We start from the raw sequence: 22,810 nt of genomic DNA, 5'->3' as shown, positions 1-22,810 counted from the left end.
CCCCTGCATCGGCAGGTGGACTCTCAACCACTGCGCCAACAGGGAAGCCCATAGGTATTTTATTCTTTTTGATGCAATTGTAAATGGGATTGTTTTCTTAATTTCTTTTTCTAATAGTTTGTTATTAGTGTATAGAAACACAACAGACTTCTGTATATTGATTTCATATCCTGCAACTTTACTGAATTCATTTATTTACTGAGTTCTAATAGTTTTCTGGAGGAGTCTTTAAGGTTTTCTAAATGTAATAGCATGGCATCTGTAAATAGTGACAGTTTTAGTTTTCCGTTTCCTTTTTTTTTTTTTTTTTTGGATGGCTTTTATTTGTTCTTCTTTAATTGTTGTGGCTAGGACTTCCAATACTATGTTGGATAAAAGTGGGCATCCTCTGTCCTATTCCAGGTCTTATAGGAAAAGTTTTCAGGTTTTCACCATTGAGTATGATGTTAGCTGTGGATTTGTTATATATTTATTAAATTGAAGTATGTTCCCTCTATATTCACTTTTTGAGAGTTCTTATCACAAATTGAATTTTGTCAAATGCTTTGTCTGCATCTATCAATATGATAATATGGTTTTTTACTCTTTATTTTGTTAATATGCTATATCATGTTGATTGATTTGCAAATGTTGAACCATCCTTGTATCTGAGACAAATCCTACTTGATCATAGTGTATGATCATTTTAATGTACTCCTGGATTCTGTTTGCTAATAATTCGTTGAAGAGTTTTACATCTATGTTCATCAAAAATATTGGCCTGTAATTTTATGTTTTTGTTGTGTCCTTGTCTGGTTTTGGTTGTCAGGTAATGCTGGATTCATAAAATGTGTTTGAAAAGTTTCCCGCTTCTTCAATTTTTTGGAAGAGCTTGAGAAAGATAAGTATTATATATTTTTTGAACGTTTTATAGGATAGCATTCACCAGTGAAACCATTTGGTCATGGGTTTTTATTTGTTGGGGATTTTTTATTTCTCTTTCAGTCTCCTTACTAGTAACTAATCTATTCAAATTTTCTATTTCTTTATGATTCAATCTTGGAAGGTTGTATGAGTATAAGAATTTGTCTATTTCTTCTAGGTTGTCCCCTTTGTTGGCATATAATTGTACATAGTGGTCTCATGATCCTTTGTATTTCTGTGGTATCAGTTGTAACCTCTCCTCTTTCATTTCCTATTCTATTTATTTAAGCTCTCTTACTTATCTTTGTTAATCTAGCTAATTTTATTTCTTCAATCACCCAATTTTTTTAGTAATATGTTGTTTAATTGCCACATTTTTGCAGTTTTTCTCATTTTTTTTTCCTTGTGGTTGATTTCTGGTTTTATACCAATGTGGTCAAGAAGATGCTTTATGTATTTCGAATAGCCTAAATTTATTGAAATTTACTTTGTGCCCCAACATTTGGTTTCTCCTTGAGAATGTTTCATGTGCTTTTGAGAAAAATGTACTGTGCTGATTTTATATGTAATGTCCTGTATATATTTATTAAGTTAATTTGTTCTAATGTGTCATTTACGTTCAGTGTTTCCTTATTGATTTTCTCTCTGAATGATTTATCCATTGATGGAAGGGTGATGTTAAAGTCCAATACTGTTATTGTATTGCTTTAAAGATTTCTCTTAAGTCCATTAATAGTTACTTTATATATTTTGGTGCCCTTTTGTTGGGTGCATATACGTTTATAAATGTTATATCTTCTTGCTGGACTGAGTCCTTTATCATTATATAATATATTTCTTTGTTTTTTATAACAGTCTTTGTTATAGGTTATATTTTATCTGATATGAATAGAGGTACTTCAGCTTTCTTTTCATTTCCATTTCCATGGAATAACTTTTCCCATCCCTTTACTTTTAGTTTCTGTTTTTCCTTACTTTTAAAGTGAATCTCTTGTAGGTATATATATTGGTCTTTTAAAAAATAAATCTATTCAGCTACTCTATGTCTTTTGATTAGTGAATTTGGTCTATTTATAGTTAACATAATTATTGATAGTTATGTGCTTGTGCCATATTATTCATTGTTTTCTGGCTGTTTTTGTAGATTCTAACTCTTCTTCTTTCTCTCTTCTTTTGTGTTTCATAGTTTTCTTTAGTGTTATGTCTAGATTCCTTTCTCATGTTCTTTGGGGTATGAGTTTTTTTTTTTTTTATGGTTACTATAATGTCTACATATAATATCCTTTGTAAATGGCAGTCTGTTTTAAATTGGTATCAACTTAAATTTTCACACATTCTAAAGCAGTCTACATTTACTCCCTTCTCCATGTTTTATAATTTTGGTGACTTTTAAAAATATTTTTCATTTTATGCATTCCTTAACTAATTATTGCAATTTTAGTTAACTTTACTGCTTTTGTTTTTAACCTTCATTCTAGTTTTGTAAGTGATGGATCCACCACCTTTTTTATATATTTACCTTTTCCAGTAAGAATTTTACTTTCGTATGTTTTGTTATTATTAATTAATGCTGTGTTTTTTCAGCTTAAAGAAGTTCTGTTAATGTTTCCTGTAGGGCCAATTTAGTGATGATGAACTCCTTTAGCTTTTTTTTTTTATCTGGGAAAATTTTAATCTCTCCTTAAATTATGAATGATAATATTGCAGGGTAGAGAATTTATGACTGGAAGTCATACCAATTTCTTTTGTCCTTTAAAGTTTGTGCTAAAATATTTGCTTTTAGCTTTAAGAGGTTTCCCTTGTATGTAGCAAGTTGTTTTACTCTTGCTGCCTTGAGAATTTTATCTTTATATTTAAATTTTTCTATTTTAATTATAATGTTTCTTGGTGTATGTACCTTTGGGTTCATCTTATTTGGAGCTCTCTGGGCTTCCTGGACCTGGATGTTTGTTTCCTTCCCCAGGTTCAGGAACTTTTCAGACACTATTTATTCAAATAATTTTTCTGGCCCTTTCTCTCTCTCTTCTTTTTCTGGACCCCGATAATGCAAATGTTATTCCATTTGATGTTGTATCAAAGGTCTAGGGAAGGGTATCTTTATTTTGTAAGTTCTTTTTTTCATTTTGCTACTATGAGTGAGTCCTATTGCTTTGTCTTACATTTTATGGGTATATTTTTCTACCTCATTCAGTCTAGTGTTGACTCCTTCTAATGTATTTTCAGTTAGAGTTTCCATTTGGTACTTTCTTATATTTTCTGTCTCTGTTGAAGTTCTCATTGTGAACTTCTCCCAAGCCACTTTATGGTCATTACTTTTAATTCTTTATCATATAGATTGCTCATCTCTATTTCATTTAGTTCTTTTTCTGATGTTTTGTCTTATTCTTTCAATTGGAACATATTCTGTCTCTTCATTTTGCCCAAATCTCTGTATTTGTTTCTAAATATTAGGTAAATCAGCTACCTTTCACAGCCATGGAGAAGTGACCTTACATAGATGTCCTGTGAGGCAATCCAACCTGACTATTAGAGCCAGGTGCTCAAGAGGTGTCAAGTATGTGGGCTTCATGTGCCTTCCCTTTATGGTGGAGCTGTGGCTGTTGCTATGGTGCACTGGTAGATGGGAGCTGCCCTTCATGATGACTGATTCAGTGCACTGGTCAGTCAGAGGAGCCCCCAGCCCATCCATGTGGCACAGCCACATAGGCTGTGGCATGCTGGTGTGTAGGACTATTGCCCAGCCAATAAGGAGACTCAGACAAGGTGCATGGGTAAGCAGGGCTCTCAGTGGGCTTGCCCATTGACACTAGCAGGTTAGAGGGAGAATTCCAAAATGGCGCCCACAAGCACCAACATTAACAATGGTAGCCTGAGGTTGCAAAAATGACTCCCATGAGGGTCTCAGTTCCTGGGGAACATCCCAGCTGATTCCTGCCTTTCTGGAAGAAGCTTCAAGATTATTAAGTGGGTCCCCTTCACTATTGTTCATGAGCTTTTTGATATGGTGTTTTTGTACTGGTTTTCATGTTGAGTGAGGTCTGTGTTTGTGTGAACCCTTTAAGAACATGTTTTCCATTCCCTGAAGTTCTATAGTTTTCCCGAATGTAGTCTCCATTGGTTTTAAAAGCCAGTTGTTTGGGGGGGTCTGTCTCTCTTGTTCAGTATCTACAGGTTTGGGTGCCTAAAGTGGAGTTCAATTCCCTTGCTTCTCAGGAAAAAAAAAAAAAAAAAACTGTACTTTTGTGATCATTCCTGATTGTAAGTCACCACAGTTGGGATGTAGGTTTTATCTTTGGTGAAACAATATCTCTGCCTCTCTTACCTGTCTCAATGCAGTCCTTTTAAGCTTTGTTGTAGAGACTCTGTTCATCTAGTTTCCAGGTCCATTTCAGAGGGAATGACTACATATGCAGTTGTAGATTTGTTGTGTCCATGGGAGTAGGTGAATTCAGGATCTTCCAATTCCACGGTCTTGAACCCTCCCCCAGTCTGTCTCCTTCCTTGTACAGAGATATCTATTCTAGATGGCAAGTATATTGAGATCACAACTGGAGCTAGGATGAGGAGAGTGAGCCAGCTAAGGTGCAAGAGTTAAGAAGGTATTAACTCTGAAACTGAACAGTTCAGTGCAAAAAACTTAAAAATATGACTCACTCTCTTGGCACCACTGAGATTACCAACCCGTTCAGTAACTGTATGCCTTTTTTTCAAATTCCATTTGGATCTAAAAATACATTAGTTGGAATGATCGTGCTTCTCATAGAAGGTGGGAGGGGGATGATTACTTCTCCTCACTAAACAACCTAATAAATACTTCCTAGAACACATCATCTGGAGAGACCATCACCTTTAGTAATGAATGCCAATTTCTGCTCCTCTTCTTGTTCCCTTGTGATTACCAACAGTCATTCAAAAATACATTCTTTGAGTTCTGCAAGGGTCAGATAGTAGAGTAATGATATGTATCTTCATATCAATTAAGAATACTGAAAACTTTTGTAGAGATTGCTTTAAAAAATCTATGGGGATTATTTCAAGATTGTGGAGTAGAAGGATGTGTGCTCACTCCCTCTAGTGGGAGCACCAGAATCACAACTAATTGCTGAACAGTCATCAACAGGAAGACACTGAAACTCACCAAAAAAGATAACCCACATCCAAAGACAAAGGAGAAGCCACAATGAGATAGTAGGAGGGGTGCAATCACAATAAAATCAAATCCTATAACAGCTGGGTGGGTGACTCACAAACTGCAGAACAATTATACCACAGAAGTCCACCCACTGGAGTGAAGGTTCTGAGCCCTACATCAGGCTTCCCAACCTGCGGACCCTGGAGCAGGAGGAGGAATTCCCAGAAAAGCAGACTTTGAAGTTGAACAGGATTTGATTGCAGGACTTCAACAGGACTGGGGGAAACAGAGAATGAACTCTTGGAGGGCATGTACAAGGTAATGTGTGAATCAGGACCCAGGGGAAGCAGCAGTGACCCCATAGAAGACTGAACTAGACCTGCCTGCCAGGGTTGGAGGGTCTCCTGCAGAGGCGGAGGGAGGCTGTGTCTCACCCCAGGGAAAAGGGCACTGTCAGCAGAAGTTCTAGGAAGTACTCTTGGTGTGAGCCCTACCAGAGTCTGCCATTAGCCCCACTAAAGATCCCAGGTAAGCTCTAGTGCTGGGTTGCCTCAGGCCAAAAACCAACAGGCAGGAAACTCAGCCCCACCCATCAGCCAACAAGTGGATTAAAGTTTTACTGAGCTCTGCCCACCAGAACAAGACTCAGCTCTACCCACCAACAGTCCCTCCAAACAGGAAGCTTGCACAAGCCTTTTAGATAACTTCAACCACCAGAGGGCAGACAGCAGAAGCAAGAAGAGCTACAATCCTGCAGCCTGTGGAACGAAAACCACATTTACAGAAAGACAGACAAGATGAAAAGGCAGAGGACAATGTACTAGGTGAAGGAACAAGATAAAATCCCAGAAGAAAACAACTAAATGAAGTGGATATAGGCAACCTTCCAGAAAAAGAATTCAGAATAATGATAGTGAAGATGATATAGGACCTCAGAAAAAGAATGGAGGAAAAGATTGGGAAGATGCAAGAAATGTTTAACAAGACCTAGAAGAATTAAAGAACAAACAAACAGGGCTTTCCTGGTGGCGCAGTTGTTGAGAGTCCGCCTGCCAATGCAGGGGACATGGGTTTGTGCTCTGGTCTGGGAAGATCCCACATGTCGCGGAGTGGCTGGGCCCGTGAGCCGTGGCTGGTGAGCCTGCGTGTCCAGAGCCTGTGCTGTACAGCGGGAGAGGCCACAACAGTGAGAGGTCTGCGTACCACAAAAAAAAAAAAAAAAAAAACAGAGATGAAAAATACAATAATTGAAATGAAAAATACACTAGAAAGAATCAATAGTAGAATAACTGAGGCAGAAGAACAGATAAGTAACCTGGAAGAGAGAATGGTGTAATTCACTGCCATAGAACAGAATAAAGAAAAAAGAAAGAAAAGAAATGAAGACAGCCTAAGACTCTTCTGGGGCAACATTAAATGCACCAACATTCACATTATTAGGGTGCCAGAAGGAGAAGAGAGCTAGAAAGGACACAAGAAATATTTAAAGAGATTATAGTCAAAAACTTCCCTAACATGGGAAAGGAAATAGCCACCCAAGTCCAGGAAGTTCAGAGAGTCCCAGGCAGCGTAAAACCAAGGAGAAACATGCCAAGACACATAGTAATCAAACTGACAAAATTAAAGGCAAAGAAGAATTATTAAAGTTAACTAGGGAAAAATGACAAATAACATACAAGGGAACTCCCATAAGGTTAACAGCTGATTTCTCAGCAGAAACACTACAAGTCAGAAGGGAGTGGCAGGATATACTTAAAGTGATGAAACAGAAGAATCTACAACCAAAATAACTCTACCCAGCAAGGTTCTTGTTCAGATTTGATGGAGAAATGAAAAGCTTTACACACAAGCAAAAGCTAAGAAAATTCAGCACCACCAAACGAGTTCTACAACAAATGCTAAAGGAACTTCTCTAGTGGGAAACACAAGAGAAGAAAAGCACCTACAAAAACAAACCCAAAACAATTAAGAAAATGGTAATAGAAACATAGATATTGATAATTACATGAAATGTAAATGGATTAAATGCTCCAAAAGACACAAGCTTGCTGAATGGATACAAAAACAAGACCTGTATATATGCTGTCTACAAGAGACACACTTCAGACCTAGGGACACATGCAGACTGAAAGTGAGGGGATGGAAAAAATATTCCATGCAAATGGAAATCAAAAGTAAGCTGGAGTAGCAAAACCCATATCAGATAAAATAGACTTTAAGGTAAAGAATGTTACAAGAAAAAATGAAGAACAGTACATAATGGTTAAGGGATCAATTCAAAAAGATATAACAATTGTAAAATATATATGCACCCAACGTAGGAGCACCTCAATACATAAGGGAAACACTAACAGCTAGAAAAGAGGAAATACACAGTAACACAATAATAGTGGGGGACTTTAACAACTCACTTACACCAATGGACAGATCATCCAGACAGAAAATTAATAAGGAAACACAAGTTTTAAATGACACAATAGACCAGATAGATTTAATTTATATTTATAGGACATTCTATGCGAAAACAGCAGATTACACTTTCTTCTCAAGTGCACATGGAACATTCTCCAGGTTAGATCACATCTTGGGTCACAAATCAAAACTCAGTAAATTTAAGAAAATTGAAATCATATTAAGCATCTTTTCTGACCACAACACTATAAGATTAGAAATCAATTATAGGGAAAAAACCATAAAAAACACAAACACATGGAGGCTAAACAATACGTTACTAAATAACGAAGAGATCACTGAATAAATCAAAGCAGAAATCAAAAAATACCTAGAAACAAATGACAGTGAAAACACAATGACCCAAAACCTATGGGATGCAGCAAAAGCAGTTCTAAGAGGAATGTTTATAGCTATACCATCCTACCTCAAGAAATAAACAAACTCTCAAATAAGCAATCTAACCTTACACCTAAAGGAACAGAGAAAGAAGGACAAACAAAACCCAAAGTTAGCAAAAGGAAAGAAATCACAAAGATCAGAGCAGAAATAAATGAAAGAGAAACAAAGAAAACAATAGCAAAGATCAATAAAACTAAAAGCTTGTTCTTTGAGAAGATAAAAAAAACTTGATAAACCTTTAGCCAGACTCATCAAGAAAAAGAGCGATAGGATGGAAATCAATAAAATTAGAAATGAAAAAGAAATTACAGTGGACACCACAGAAATACAAATCATCATAAGAGACTACTACAAGCAACTCTGTGCCAAGAAAATGGATATTCTGGAAGAAATGTACAAATTCTAAGAAACATATAAGCTTCCAAGACTGAACCAGGAAGAAATATAAAATATGAACAGACAAATCAAAAGTAATGAAATTGAAATTGTGGTTAAAAATCTTCCAACAAACAAAAGCTCAGGACCAGGATTCACAGGTGAATTCTATCAAACACTTAGAGAAGAGCTAACACCCATCCTTTTCAAACTCTTCAAAAAAGTTGCAGAGAAGGGAACACTCCCAAACTCATTCTATGAAGCCACCATCACCCTGATACCAAAACCAGACAAAAATACTACAAAAAAGGAAAATTACAGACTAATATCACTGATGAATATAGATGCAAAAATCCTCAACAAAATACTAGCAAACAGAATCCAACAACATATTAAAATGATCATACACCATGATCAAGAGGGATTTATCCCAGGGATGCAAAGATTCTTCAATATACACAAATCAGTCTATGTGATACATCATATTAACAAATTGAAGAAGAAAAAAACATATGATCATCTCCATAGATGCAGAAAAAGCTTTTGACAAAATTCAACACAGATTTATGATAAAAACTTTCCAGAAAGTGGGCAGAGAGGGAACCTATCTCAACATAATAAAGGCCGTATATGACAAACCCACAGCAAACATCACTCTCGATGGTGAAAAACTGAAAACATTTCCTCTAAGATCAGGAGAACACAAGGATGTCCACTCTCACCACTATTTTTCAACATAGTTTTAGAAGTGTTAGCCATGAAATCAGAGAAGAAAAAGGAATACAAATTGGAAAAGAATAAGTAAAACTGTCACTGTTTGCAGATGACATGATACTGTCCATAGATAGTTGTAAAGATGCCAACAGAAAACTATTAGAACTAATCAATGAATTTGGTATAGTTTCAGGATACAAAATTAATACACAGAAATTGCTTTCATTCCTATACACTAACAATGAAAGATCAGAAAGAGAAATTAAGCAAACAATCCCATTCACAATTTCAACAAAACAAATAAAATACCTAGGAATAAACCTACCAATAGAGGTAAAAGACTTGTACTTAGAAAACAATAAGACACTGATGAAAGAAATCAAAGATGACACAAACAGATGGAGAGATATCCCATGTTCTTGGATTGGAAGAATGAATATTGTGAAAATGACTATACTACCCAAAGCAGTCTACAGATTCAATCCAATCCCTATCAAATTACCATTGGCATTTTTTACAGAATTAGAACAAAAAATCTTAAAATTTGTATGGAGACACAAAAGACCCCAAATAGCAATCTTGAGGGAAAAAAAAAAATGGAGCTGGAGGAATCAGACTTCCTAACTTCAGACTATCCTACAAAGCTACAGTAATCAAGACAATATGGTACTGGCCCCCAAACAGATGTACAGATCAATGGAATAGGTTAGAAAGCCCAGAGATAAAACCACATACCTATGGTCAACTAATCTATGACAAAGGAGGCAAGGATATGCAATGGAGAAAAGAGAGTATCTTCAATAAGTGGTGTGGGGAAAACTGGACAGCTACATGTAAAAGAATGAAATTTGAGCTCTCCTTAACACCATATACAAAAATGAACTCAAAATGGATTAAAGACCTAAATGTAAGACCAGACACTATAAATCTCTTAGAGGAAAACATTTTTTGACATAAATTACAGAAAGATCTTTTTTGACCCACCTCCTACAGTAATGAAAATAAAAACAAAATAAACCAAAGGGACCTAATGAAACTTAAAAGCTTTTGCACAGCAAGGGAAACTATAAACAAGACAAAAAGACAACCCTTATAATGGGAGAAAATATCTACAAATGAGTCAACGGACAAAGGATTCATCTCCAAAATGTATAAACAGCCTATGCTGCTCAATATTAAAAAAACAAACAACCCAATAATAAAATGGGCAGAAGACCTAAACACATTTCTCCAAAGAAGACATACAGATGGCCAAGAGGCACATAGAAAGTTCTTCAACATCACTAATTATTAGAGAAATGTAAATCAAAGCACAATGAGGTATCACCTCACACCAGTTAGAATGGGCATCATCAGAAAATCTACAAACAAAAAATGCTGGGGATGGTGTGGAGAAAAGGGAACTCTCTTGCACTGTTGGTGGGAAAGTAAATTGATACAGCCACTATGGATAACAGTATGGAGATTCCTTATAAAAATGAAATATAGAATTACCATAAGATGCAGCAAACCCACTAGTGGGCATATACAGAAAGAAAACCTTAATTCAAAAAGACACATGCACCCCAACGTTCATTGCAACATTATTTACAGTAGCCACTTCATTGAAGCAACCTAAATGTGCATTGACAGATGAATGGATAAGGAAGTGGTACCTATATACAATGGAATATGACTCAACCATAAAAAAGGTATGAAATTGGGTCATTTTTAGAGACGTGGATGGACCTAGGGACTGTCATACAGAGTGAAGTAAGTCAGAAAGAGAAAAACAAATATTGTGCATTAATGCATATCTGTGGAATCTAGAAAAATGGTACAGATGAACTGGTTTGCAAGGCAGAAATAGAGACACAGATGTAAAGAAGAAACGTGTGGACACCAAGGGGTAAAAGGTGGTGTGGTGATGGTGGTGGAATGAATTGGGAGATTGGGATTGACATATATACAGTAATATGTATGAAATGGATAAACTTTTCAGCCAACCCAATACATTTCTCTGTGCTTTTTCCCAGACCTTGCTACCTGAAAAAAGTGAAACTTGAAAATTAGGGCAGCACTTATAGTGGTGGATTTGCTCATAATTTTCACATTTTTAGGATGTCAGGAGTTTGAATAAATGATTTCCATGAAGAAGATGAGAGACAAACATTAAAACATCATCAGAACACTGATTTTCAACCATATCTACTTGATAAAATGCATTAATTTGTTATTAAAAGCAGTCCATACAAATGTAAGCACATGTTTTCAATAAAATACAGTATGAGAGAAATTGAAGGCATATGGAGACAGAGTATGTACTGGGTTATGGTTATTAATGCAATCAGGTCATTCTGACCCATTGCATTTTACATATAGTATTATTAAATATATTAAAGATACCCCATTGCTAACTTGATGTGAAGACCAATAAAAAGCCTGTGAACAGAGAAATGAAGTTCAAGTGATAATCACACCAAGGCAACTTTGCACTGTGTCAACCAATTAACTAAAAAATCCTTAACAAACTTTGTGATGCATGTGCCCTTATATCGTATGGCAGAGAGCTTGGTGGTTGGGGTGGGGAGCTGATAGAAGATGGAAGGGATAGGTATATGGAGGCTAGCACCCTGCCAGGGAAAACTGTGGACCCTTGCTAAGTTGAAAAATTCTCAAACTGGTGTACACACACCAGTGTGTCAGAAAGAATATGTGAATCAATACAGTAAACATTGACCAACTTCCTGGGACTCTCAATTTTTAGCATAAAAAATTTAAGAAAGTGAAGTGAGAAGTAATTTTAAACATTTTTAGATTATAACAAACACCAATATATTATGGAATAAAATTCAAGAGGTGCATGCATTTATAATATAAAAGGGGAGACTTCAAAGAAAGTTCACACTTACTATGGGCCAGTTAAATCTAGATCCCAGAGCCCTGGGTGCACACATCATTTTCTCTGTGCTGACATAGATAAATCAGTGAAAAAGTTGGAGAAATACTTTCCCAAAATAGGTTTCTTTTGTGGATTCTTTCTAAATCCATTGGCACCAGGAGGGGAAATATTAAATTCTACCATTGAAACAGATTGTCTAATTAGTGAATTTTTTAAATAATTTCAGGCTTAGATATCACTAGAGATTTAACAAAAGATATAACATTTTAGCTTCTCCCAAAATAGATGGTAAAGTAGATTCCAATTTTGGTGTAACTAAACTCCTAATAAACCTAAAGTCCCTGAATAAAGAGGTACCCCTGCTTACTCTGTCTGTGAAATAGGGCTAGGTACATCCAGCTTTAGTGTGGCAGACTCAGGTCAAAGGCTGTAAATTAAATGATTCTCTTTCAGGAAGAACACAGACTTCCCTATGAATGTGTTACTTTCTAAACCAGGAGGTAGAGAGAAAGTCTGTCTCATAGTAACAGACAAGTTAAGTCCTAGTTATAGGACAAGACTGCTGTCTAGGTCAGGTAGTAGCAACTTCAGCCCACAGGCCATATCTGATGCACTGAGTGTTTCTGTATGGCCCACAAACTAAGAGTGGTTTTCACATTTTTAAAGTTTTAAAAAATTCCCCCCAAATATTATTTCCTGATAAATGAAAATTACATAAAATTTAAATTTCAGTGCTAGAGTTTTATTGGAATGCAGCCACACCATTTGGTTTATGTAATATTTGTGGTTACCTTTGTGCTACAACAGCAGAGTTGAGTAGTTATAACAAAACCTAACATACTTACTATCTTTTTTTTTTTTTTCACAGAAAAGGTTTATCAACTCCTGGTTTAGAGTCTTATAGCTTAATGTGTAGGTCTAGGACCAACATCATCAGTACCATCTGGGAGACTTTTAGAAATGTAGAATCTCAGGCACAGCCCCCTGTCTGCTAAATTAGAACTGGAATCATAGCAAGTTTCATTATTAATTTTTAGGCAAAATAAAGTTTTAGAATCACTGGTCAAGGTCACAAAGACCTTGAAGAAATATGTGCTCCTCTCTAGCTCCACTTGGTTAAAAGGTAAAGGAGAATTCAGTTTTAGATCAGGACTACATGAACTAATAACTCTCCACTGTTGCTGAAAATGAATATAAACTCTGTCATCATTTTTTGCCCAGGGAAAACTTTTTTGATTAAACTGAAAAGATACAGAATGAAGAGCAGATATCTAGGCTGTAATGATTCTTCAAAACAAAATCTCTCCCAAGAAATTCCTTCACTGAAAGAAGATGCTCTTAGGCCAACCCTGGATCCCAGGATACCCAGGGTCTATAGCTCTGATGAAGCTATATATGCTGGAATATAGCTCTGATAAAGGGTGTCTGAACTCATTAGTTAGAGAGATGACAAAGAGAATCTCATTCAGTATTTTTGAGATTTATTGAATTTTGTACTGCCACGAAACCCCTTTATTGCTCCCTTTTTTACCTTAATGCTCCTTTCAACCCCAACAAACACATTCACAAAGAAACACAAACACACACACATAGCACCTGTGATTGATTTGAACAGTCACCACAATTCCTTCTTCCTTTTTTATTATGTGTAGAGAAAGAAATTTAAAAATAATCTCTATTAGCTGAAAAATCATAGAAACAATTTAAAAATGAGATCCACTGTGTTATTTTCTATAACTGTGACTGTAGACACAAGTGACCAGGAAACAGTAAGACTAAGTGAGACAGTTGTTACATGCCTGATGGAGTGAGATCCATCAAAAGCAAGAAAAGGTATTTCTACCTTCTATGTACACCAGGCAATGCTACACATACCTTTTTTGCTACGAGTAAATAAATCTGCATAGTAGAATGTATGGAACTACTGAATTTAGCAGGACCCCCAAAGTCACATACATTAAGTCTGTGGTAAATGTTCACTGTAATGACAATGTTCCTGGTGTTTAGCATTTCTGAGTTCCCCCTGCCCCCGCCCACCACAAGCTTCACAAGTCTTTTAGAAAAACACTGTATCATTTTACTATTGATTTTTAAGTACACACTTACTTCAATGCACACTTACATCAGGCACTGTGCTAAATACATTATAGACATTAGCTCATTTAATTCCTAAAACACAATGCAGGTAATGTGGACATCATAACCCTATTATAGAGAGGAAGGGACTGAGCATCAGAAAGATTCAATAACTTGCTCAAGTCATGGGTACTATGAGAAGAGCTAGGCTGTAACCCTACATTCTTTCTATCTTGTTATATTGTCAAACTACGGTGGCTCCAACAAGAGATGACTCTGAAATATCAAGATGTATCCCTTCAAGGACATTCATACCCTCCCCATTGTTTCTAGTCAACTTTCACAAAGGCTTGATTACACTAGAACCTTTCTGAACACTATACTCATATTATAGTGTAGTTAAACGAAACATGATCTTAATCAACAATGGGAAGTTCTTGTCTGCTCCACTTGTGTGTACCTAAGGTTGACATGCATTATTTTTCCTCCTTCTTCTAGACTTTAAGCAGAGAACTTCTCTTAAAAAATGTTTAGGTATATATAAAATTCAAAGTAAAGATTTATTGAATATTGGGTGAAAGTACACACACAAAAAAATACCAGTCAAATATAATGCTTACTCTGTTGTAGTTTTTCATTAACATAAGATGCAGTATGCTAAACTGTGTGGGAGACAAAAACATGTAAGAGCAATAATAAACAGTTCTTTTCAATATTAAATTGGGCTAAAATTATAAACACCTGTATCTTTTTTATGTTTCATAGAAAAAATGAACAATCCCCTCACTCTTTCACCTTTTATCCTTAATCATGAAACTGAACAAACCTGTAGCTAAGGGGCCTTGATTTTCCTGCTATCCTTTGAATTAGAGCTGGGAAGACTCTCTTGTTCTTTTTATCTTCTTATCCAGTGAGCATTTGTCTTTCATAAATCATGATTTTTTTTAGTATCAGAATAAGAGAAAAAAAGTCATCATCACTCTGTGGAACATGGGTTACACATTGCCAAATATTCATCCTTTGGGAAACAGGTATCAGTGGCCCCATGACCTATAATGTGTGCTCAGTATAATCACAGGACTGTGCCACCTCTTTACAAATTCCATGAATCCCTGTAAATAATTATGATATAAAATGTCAGAAAAAATAATCATCAGGATGGTAGGTTGAGTCACAAATAAACTTAGAGTCGTCCTGAATATCCTTTAAGATAAAAATCTGTCATCTACTTAAAAACATGAAATGGATCAATACAAATCATGTTTCAGTTTCCTCATAAAACAGTGTGAAGATTGAATGAGATAATAGAAATAAAGCATTTAAAGTGTCTTGCACACAATAACTGCTCAGTAAATATTAGTAATGATTTAATAATTATCAGTTATATTCAAGGATTCACTTCATTTTGGTCAATAGATTTTCATCAAATATTAATGACCATCAGTATTATACAGTGTCTTTAGAAAGTGGTAATTAGACTGCTGTAGGCTGACTAACATGGAAATGAAAGGCAAATATATTCATACCACTCAGATGTGAAAGTCAAGCCCCCTCATGGGGTTTTTCATGGGACACCTACCCTGAGGGTACATAGTCAGTTTGAATGTCCTTCCTTCCCAGTGGGAGTCCCATTTCTAGGACTCAGTGTCCTGTCATCTCTTTCAGAGCCACAGCAGGATGCCTGATTGGGGCTTAATGAACAGCCTTTGGGGAATTTCACATAAGTTGTCATTAATGCTTTGCATATTTGCAAGGTGAATCCATCCCATTCTTCAATAGATCTTCATCACAATAGCTTGTGTGTACTTTCATCTATCTTGCAGTAGAAAAGGTGAAAGGGGAATGTAGGGATACATTGCAGCATAAAAAGGGTCAAATAGATATTCAGAACCCAGACTGGATTATAGGTTGAGGTTGATTATACTGTTTAGTTGGGGGGGGGGGCTGGGGAACGGGATGATAGGTGTGAGTGTGTGACTACTTTTCTGCTTAACATACATTTATATATTTATATTTCAGAAAAAGGTTTTAGAAGACAGTACCATGCCTTAAACTTACTTTCTTATTTATATGTGTTCTACTTAATTGAATCTTTCCTGATTATAATGCTCCCATATCCTTCATGTATTATGGTTGTTTTTATCTGAACACCATTTCACCTATGCTTTCAAATTTGCTTGCGTAAAAGTCTACAATATAGTTCCACAATTTTTAAAAGTCTATTTGTTTCAGCAGTTATGTCAATGAATCAGTTGATCTAAGAAAGAAAGGGAAAATTTTATTCTAGCCAAATTTGAGGATTATAATCCTGGAAGAGCATCTCAGAAAGCTCTGAGAGCTGTCCTGCTCCTTAGAAGTTAAGGCACAGTTATATAAGTTTTTTGAGACAGAGGGCTGTACCTCAAAGGACATATTACTGACAGTTTACATAAGCCAGATTTAAGTGGCATGTGATCCCTTATGAGCTCAAGAAGGAATCCTATCTTTAAGGAGTTGTCTTATTGATACTAGGAGAATATTGCTTCTTATAGTTGAGCAGGTATTTCTGCTGATGGGAAAGTTGTGGTCAATGTATAATGCGGATACACAATGCACAGTGTAGGGGGAGAGAGAAGGCCTAAGGGCAGAGAAAAAAATTTTGTTTAATTTTTTCTTGTCCTGCCATAAAATATGAATTTTATTTCACAGTTATTTCCCATTTCTCACATCTTGCATATTTTTGCTTTCTCCCTTTATTTTTTTGATTAAATAAGCTAGTGGTTTGCTATTTTGTTAAATTTTTCAAAATTTTAATAACAGATTTTTCATTTATTCATTATGTCTATTTTTCTATTCTCTTCATTAATTTCTTTTTTATTTTTATTCTCTTTATCTTTTTTCTTTCTTTGTGTTTGCTTTGTTCTTTTTCTAGTATTTTTCTTGAGCTGGGAATGTATGTCTTTTACTATCATTCTTTCATTTTTACTGATAAAAGAATTTAATGCTATGTATTTTCCTGTGATCACTGCTCTAAATTCATCTCATATGTTATGATCTATAGTGCTTTCATTGCCATTCTTTTCATAAAAATTTGCAATTTCAGTTTGTATCCCACATTTTATTAAAGAACTGGTTAATAAACAGCTTTTTTTGCTTTCCACTTGGAAGGGCCTTTTGTTTTTTTTTTTTGTTTTTGTTGATAATTTATTATCTTATTCATTTCTATCAGAGTGTTGTTTGTATTTCCACTTTATGGAAATTATTAATATTTTCTTTATAACTTGGCTTATGATCAGTTTTTGTGACTGTGTTGTGGGTGATTGAGAAGGATCTGTATTCTCTGTAATAATGGTGTAAAGGTCAATATATATACATAAGATCTCTCTTAATGGTTACTATTTTATCTTCTCTATTTTTATTTATTTTTGTCCACTTCATCTGTCTTGTTCTTGAATGATGTATAAAAGTATCCTATTATTAAAGTTTATATTTATGTCTCCTTATTTCTCCTGTACTTTTTGTTTCATAAAGGTATTCACTGTGTTCCTTGGTGCTTAAATATTCATAAATATTATATCTTCATTGTAGACTGTAGTTTTAGCATTAAAAAAATTGTTCTTTTTCACATTTAAAGGTTTTCAGTTTGATTTCTACTTTTCTGCTATTAAGATTACTACTACCATTCTATCTGTTTCCATTTTTATGGTATACTTCTGCTCATTCCTTTATATTTAGTGTTTCTGAGTTTATTTAGTTTAGGTGTTTTTTATTTCAGAGAGCATGCAGTTTGGTTCTGCTTTGTGAACCAAATATGAAATTATTATTTTTTATTAGGTGACTTGAGCCTGTTCACATTCATCAAAATGACTTATACGTTTGAGCTCAACAATATTTTGCCTCTACACATATTTTTTTCTAATATTTGTTACATTTCTTTCCTTACATGATTTATTAAATATTTTCCTGTGGTATTTAAGGAGGTGTATATTTTTGTTCTAGTGGTAATATTTGTATTTGTACCTTTGCTAAATGATCTTAGCCTCCTTTTTTCTAATTTAACAGTTTCTACTGATTTATCAGTTTTTTTTCAATGTCCTCTAATGTTGATCTATAGCCTATATAACAAGGAATTTTTCTATTTCTTTTGGTTTTCTCTTTCATCTTTTTAATCATTAATTATATTATTTCTACTCTGTCACAGCATATAGAATTTTTACATTAATATGTAACTTTTTTCACAATATATAATATTTGTACCTTAGTTTTCCACTATCATCATGTTTTATACATTTTAGGAGAAAAAATCAAGAGGAAGGTAACTATGCTACTGACATTGCTTTGGCTACCAGGAAGTACCTGCCTCCACATTTTGAAATGGTTTACATCTCTGGTTACTTTAGATCTAGGGTTAGTAAAAGCTTGTTACTAGCCCTGGGACTTTGACAATTCTTACTGTTTGTTCCATATTCTGACCTTGGAAATAACCCATTAATTAAAATTTCCCAAAATTACCACTTTGAAGGTTCTGAATAACATTACAAAGTCTGCTATTAATGTTTTTTTCTTATTTTTCTTAGTATATCTTGGTGTTTTGTTTAAAAGTGTTAGTATTATGCTATTTGGAGTATAGATATTTCTATTGGTTACATTCTGTGGTGAATTTTAACTTTTAGCAGCTAAAAGTGATTTTTTTTTCTTTCTAGAGCTTTTGGTCACAATTTTGACCCTTTCTTTTTCTTTGACTTTTTCTAGAATATTTTTGCCAATTAAAATATTTTCAATATATTTGAGTTATTTTTATGTGCATGTGTATGTTTGTGGTGATGGCTTCTATATATCATGGATTTAGTAGAGTTGGAATTTTATTTTGTGACAAAATAATGACATCTAAAAGAAAAAAAAACACACAACCAGATGGGTAGAACAGGTAGAGCCTCAATATAGTTGAGACCCATACCTCTGTCCACAAAACAGAAGAAAAGTTACAACTGCAGAGGTTCTACCCAAGGAGCCAGGAGTCCAAGCCCCACATTGTGCTCCTCAGCCCTGGGGGTCCTGTGCCAGGAAAATGAGGTCCCAAAAGTTCAGCTTTGAGGTCAGCAGACTTTACTTTCAGAGACATGGGGACTGGCCAAAATAGAGAGCACACACTTAAAAGGCACACACAAATTCTCACACACCCTGGGACCCAGGGCAGAAGCATTAATTTGAAAGGAGCCTGGACCAGACCTACCTGCTGATCTTGGAGAATCTCCCAGAGAGGCAGGAGGCAACTGCAACTCACCTTGGGGACACAGACCCTGACAGCAGCAATTTTGGGGAGCTTGTAATACCATGTAGATACTGGCAGGTGTGATTTTGGAATCCTCCCTCTAGCTTAGCCTCAAGACCCAGACCTGCCCCCTCCAAGGAGCCTGTAGGCAACAGTTCTAGGTTGCCTCAGGCCAAGCAACTAAGTGGGTGGAGAGAGACCCCACCTACCAGCAGACAGGCTGCCTGAAAACTCCCTAAGTCCACAGTTTTATGTAGACAGAGCCATGACCTCCAGAGTGTCCAGGAACAAGCTCCACCAACTAGTGGACAGGAAACAGCCCCAGAATTCCTGGCCATGTCCACCAGTGGGATGGCTCTAGCCTCAGGACCAGCCTCACTCACCAGTGGGCAGACAGTAACCTCAAGACAATAGCGGCCCCAAGGAGCTTCAAGATGGTGGAAGAGTAAGATGCAGAGATCACCTTTCTCCCCACAAATACATCAGAAACACATCTACATGTGGAACAACTCCTACAGAACACCTACTGAACGCTGGCAGAAGATCTCAGACCTCCCAAAAGGCAATAAACTCCCCCACATACCTGGGCAGGATAAAAGAAAAAATAAAAAACAGAGACAAAGAATAGGGATGGGACCTGCACCAGTTGGAGGGAGCTGTGAAGGAGGAAAGGTTTCCATACACTAGGAAGCCCCTTCACGGGTGGAGACTGCTGGTGACAGAGGTGGGGGGGAGCTTCAGAGCCATGGAGGAGAGCACAACAACAGGGGTACAGATGGCAAAGCGGAGAGATTCCAGCACAGCACTCACCAGCCTGAGAGGCTTGTCTGCTCACCCACCAGGATGGGTGGGGGCTGGGAGCTTAGGAGGTCAGATCCCAGAGAGAGGACTGGGGTTGGCTGGGTGAATGCAGCCTGAAGGGGGCTAGTGTGCCACAGCTTGTGGGGAAGGAGTCCGGGAAAAAGTCTGGAGCTGCCAAAGAGACAAGAGACTTTTTCTTGCTTCTTTGTTTCCTGGTGCATGAGGAAAGGGGATTAAGAGCACCACTTAAAGGAGCTCCAGAGACGGGTGTGAGCCGTGGCTAGCAGCACGGACCCCAGAGACGGGCATGAGATGCTAAGGCTGCTGCTGCAAACACCAAGAAGCCTGTGTGCAAGCACAGGTCACTATCCACACCATCAGCCCTGGGAGCCTGTGCAGCCCACCACTGCCAGGGTCCCATGTTCCAGGGAAAACTTCCTCGGGAGAACGCACGGCACAGCTCAGGCTGGTGAAATGTCATACCAGCCTCTGCCACCACAGGCTGGCTCCGCACTCCGTAAGCCCCCCTCATCCTGGCCTGAGTGAGCCAGAGCACTCATATCATCTGCTCCTTTAACGCCATGCTGTCTGAGCGAAGAACAGACACACTCAGGCCAACTACACGCAAAGGTGCATCCAAATCCAAAGCTAAAACCCAGAAGCTCAGTGAACAAAGAAGAGAAAGGGAAATTTCTCCCAGCAGCCTCAGGAGCAGTGGATTAAATCTCCACAATCAACTTGATGTACCCTGCATCTGTGGAATACCTAAATAGAAAACGAATCATCCCAAATTGAGGAGGTGGACTTTGGGAACAACAGTATATATATATATATATATATATATATTTTTCCCCCTTTTTCTCTTTTTGTATGTATGTGTATACTTCTGTGTGAGATTTTCTCTGTATAGCTTTGCTTTTACCATTATTCCTAGGGTTTGTCTCTCCAGTTTTTTGTTTGTTTGTTTGCTTGTTTGTTTTTGTATTACTTATTTTTTTTCTTAATTATTACTTTTTAAATAACTTTATTTTATTTTATTTTATCTTCTTTCCTTCTTTCTTTTTCTTCTCCTTTTTATTCTGAGCTGCGTTGAGGACAGGTTCTTGGTGTTCCAGCCAGGTATCAGGGCTGTGCCACTGTGGTGGGAGAGGCAAGTTCAGGACACTGGTCTACAAGAGACCTCCCAGCTCCATGTAATATCAAACAGTGAAAACCTTCCAGAGATCTTCATCTCAACACAAAGACGCAGCTCCACTCAACGACCAGCAAGCTACAGTGATGGACACCCTAGGCCAAACAACTAGCAAGACAGGAACACAATCCCATCCATTAGCACAGAGGCTGCCTAAAATCATAAGGCCACAGACACCCCAAAACACACCACCAGACGTGGAACTGCTCACCAGAAAGACAACATCCAGCCTCATCCACCAGAACATAGGCACTAGTCCTATCCACCAGGAAGCCTACACAATCCACTGAACCAACCTTAGCCACTGGGAACAGACACCAAAAGCAACAGAAACTACGAACTTGAAGCCTACAAAAAGGGAACAAAAAACACAGTAAGTTAAGCAAAATGAGAAGACAGAGAAACACACAGCAGATGAAGGAGCAAGGCAAAAACCCACCAGACTTAACAAATGAGGAGGAAATAGGCAATCTACATGAAAAATAATTCAGAATAATGATAATAAAGGTGATCCAAAATCTTGGAAATAGAATAGACAAAATGCAAGAAACATTTAACAAGGACCTAGAAGAACTAAAGAGGAAACAAGCAATGATGAACAACACAATAAATGAAATTAAAAATACCCTAGATGGGATCAATAGCAGAATAACTAAGGCAGAAGAACAGATAAGTGACCTAGAAGATACAATAGTGGAAATAACTACTGCAGAGCAGAATAAAGAAAAAAAAAATGAAAAGAAATGAGGACAGGCTCTGAGACCTCTGGGACAACATTAAGCACACCAACATTTGAATTATAGGGGTCCCAGAAGAAGAAGAAGAAAAAAGAAAGGGACTGAGAAAATATTTGAAGAGATTATAGTTGAAAACTTTCCTAATATGGGAAAGGAAATAGTTAATCCAGTCCAGGAAGCACAGAGAGTCCCATACAGGAAAAATCCAAGGAGAAACACACCAAGACACATATTAATCAAACTATCAAAAATTAAATACAAAGAACAAATATTAAAAGCAGCAAGGGAAAAACAACAAATAACACATAAGGGAATCCCCATAAGGTTAACAGCTGACCTTTCAGTGAAACTTTACAAGCCAGAAGGGAGTGGCAGGATACATTTCAAGTGGTGAAGGAGAAGAACCTACAACCAAAATTATTCTACTCAGCAAGGATCTTATTCAGATTTGACAGAGAAATTAAAACCTTTACAGACAAGCAAAAGCTAAGAGAATTCAGCACCACCAAACCAGCATTACAACAAATGCTAAAGGAACTTCTGTAGGCAAGAAACACAAGAGAAGGAAAAGACCTACAATAATAAACCCCAAATAATTAAGAAAATGATCATAGGAACATACATATTGATAATTACCTTATATGTAAATGGATTAAATACTCCAACCAAAAGACATAGATTGGTGAATGGATATAAAAACAAGACCCATATATACGCTGTCTAAAAGAGACCCACCTCAGACCTAAGAACACATACAAACTGAAAGTGAGGGGATGGAAAAAGATATTACATGCAAATGGAAATCAAAATAAAGCTGGAGTAACAATTCTCATATCAGACAAAATAGACATAAAAACAAAGACTATTACAAAAGACAAAGAAGGGCACTAAATAA

The sequence above is a fragment of the Grampus griseus genome, assembly GCF_964374135.1.
Source record: "Grampus griseus genome assembly, chromosome: 12".
NCBI classification, from domain to species: Eukaryota; Metazoa; Chordata; class Mammalia; order Artiodactyla; family Delphinidae; genus Grampus; species Grampus griseus.
The sequence above is the reverse complement of the archived record's forward strand: the minus strand, read 5'-3'. Positions refer to the sequence as shown.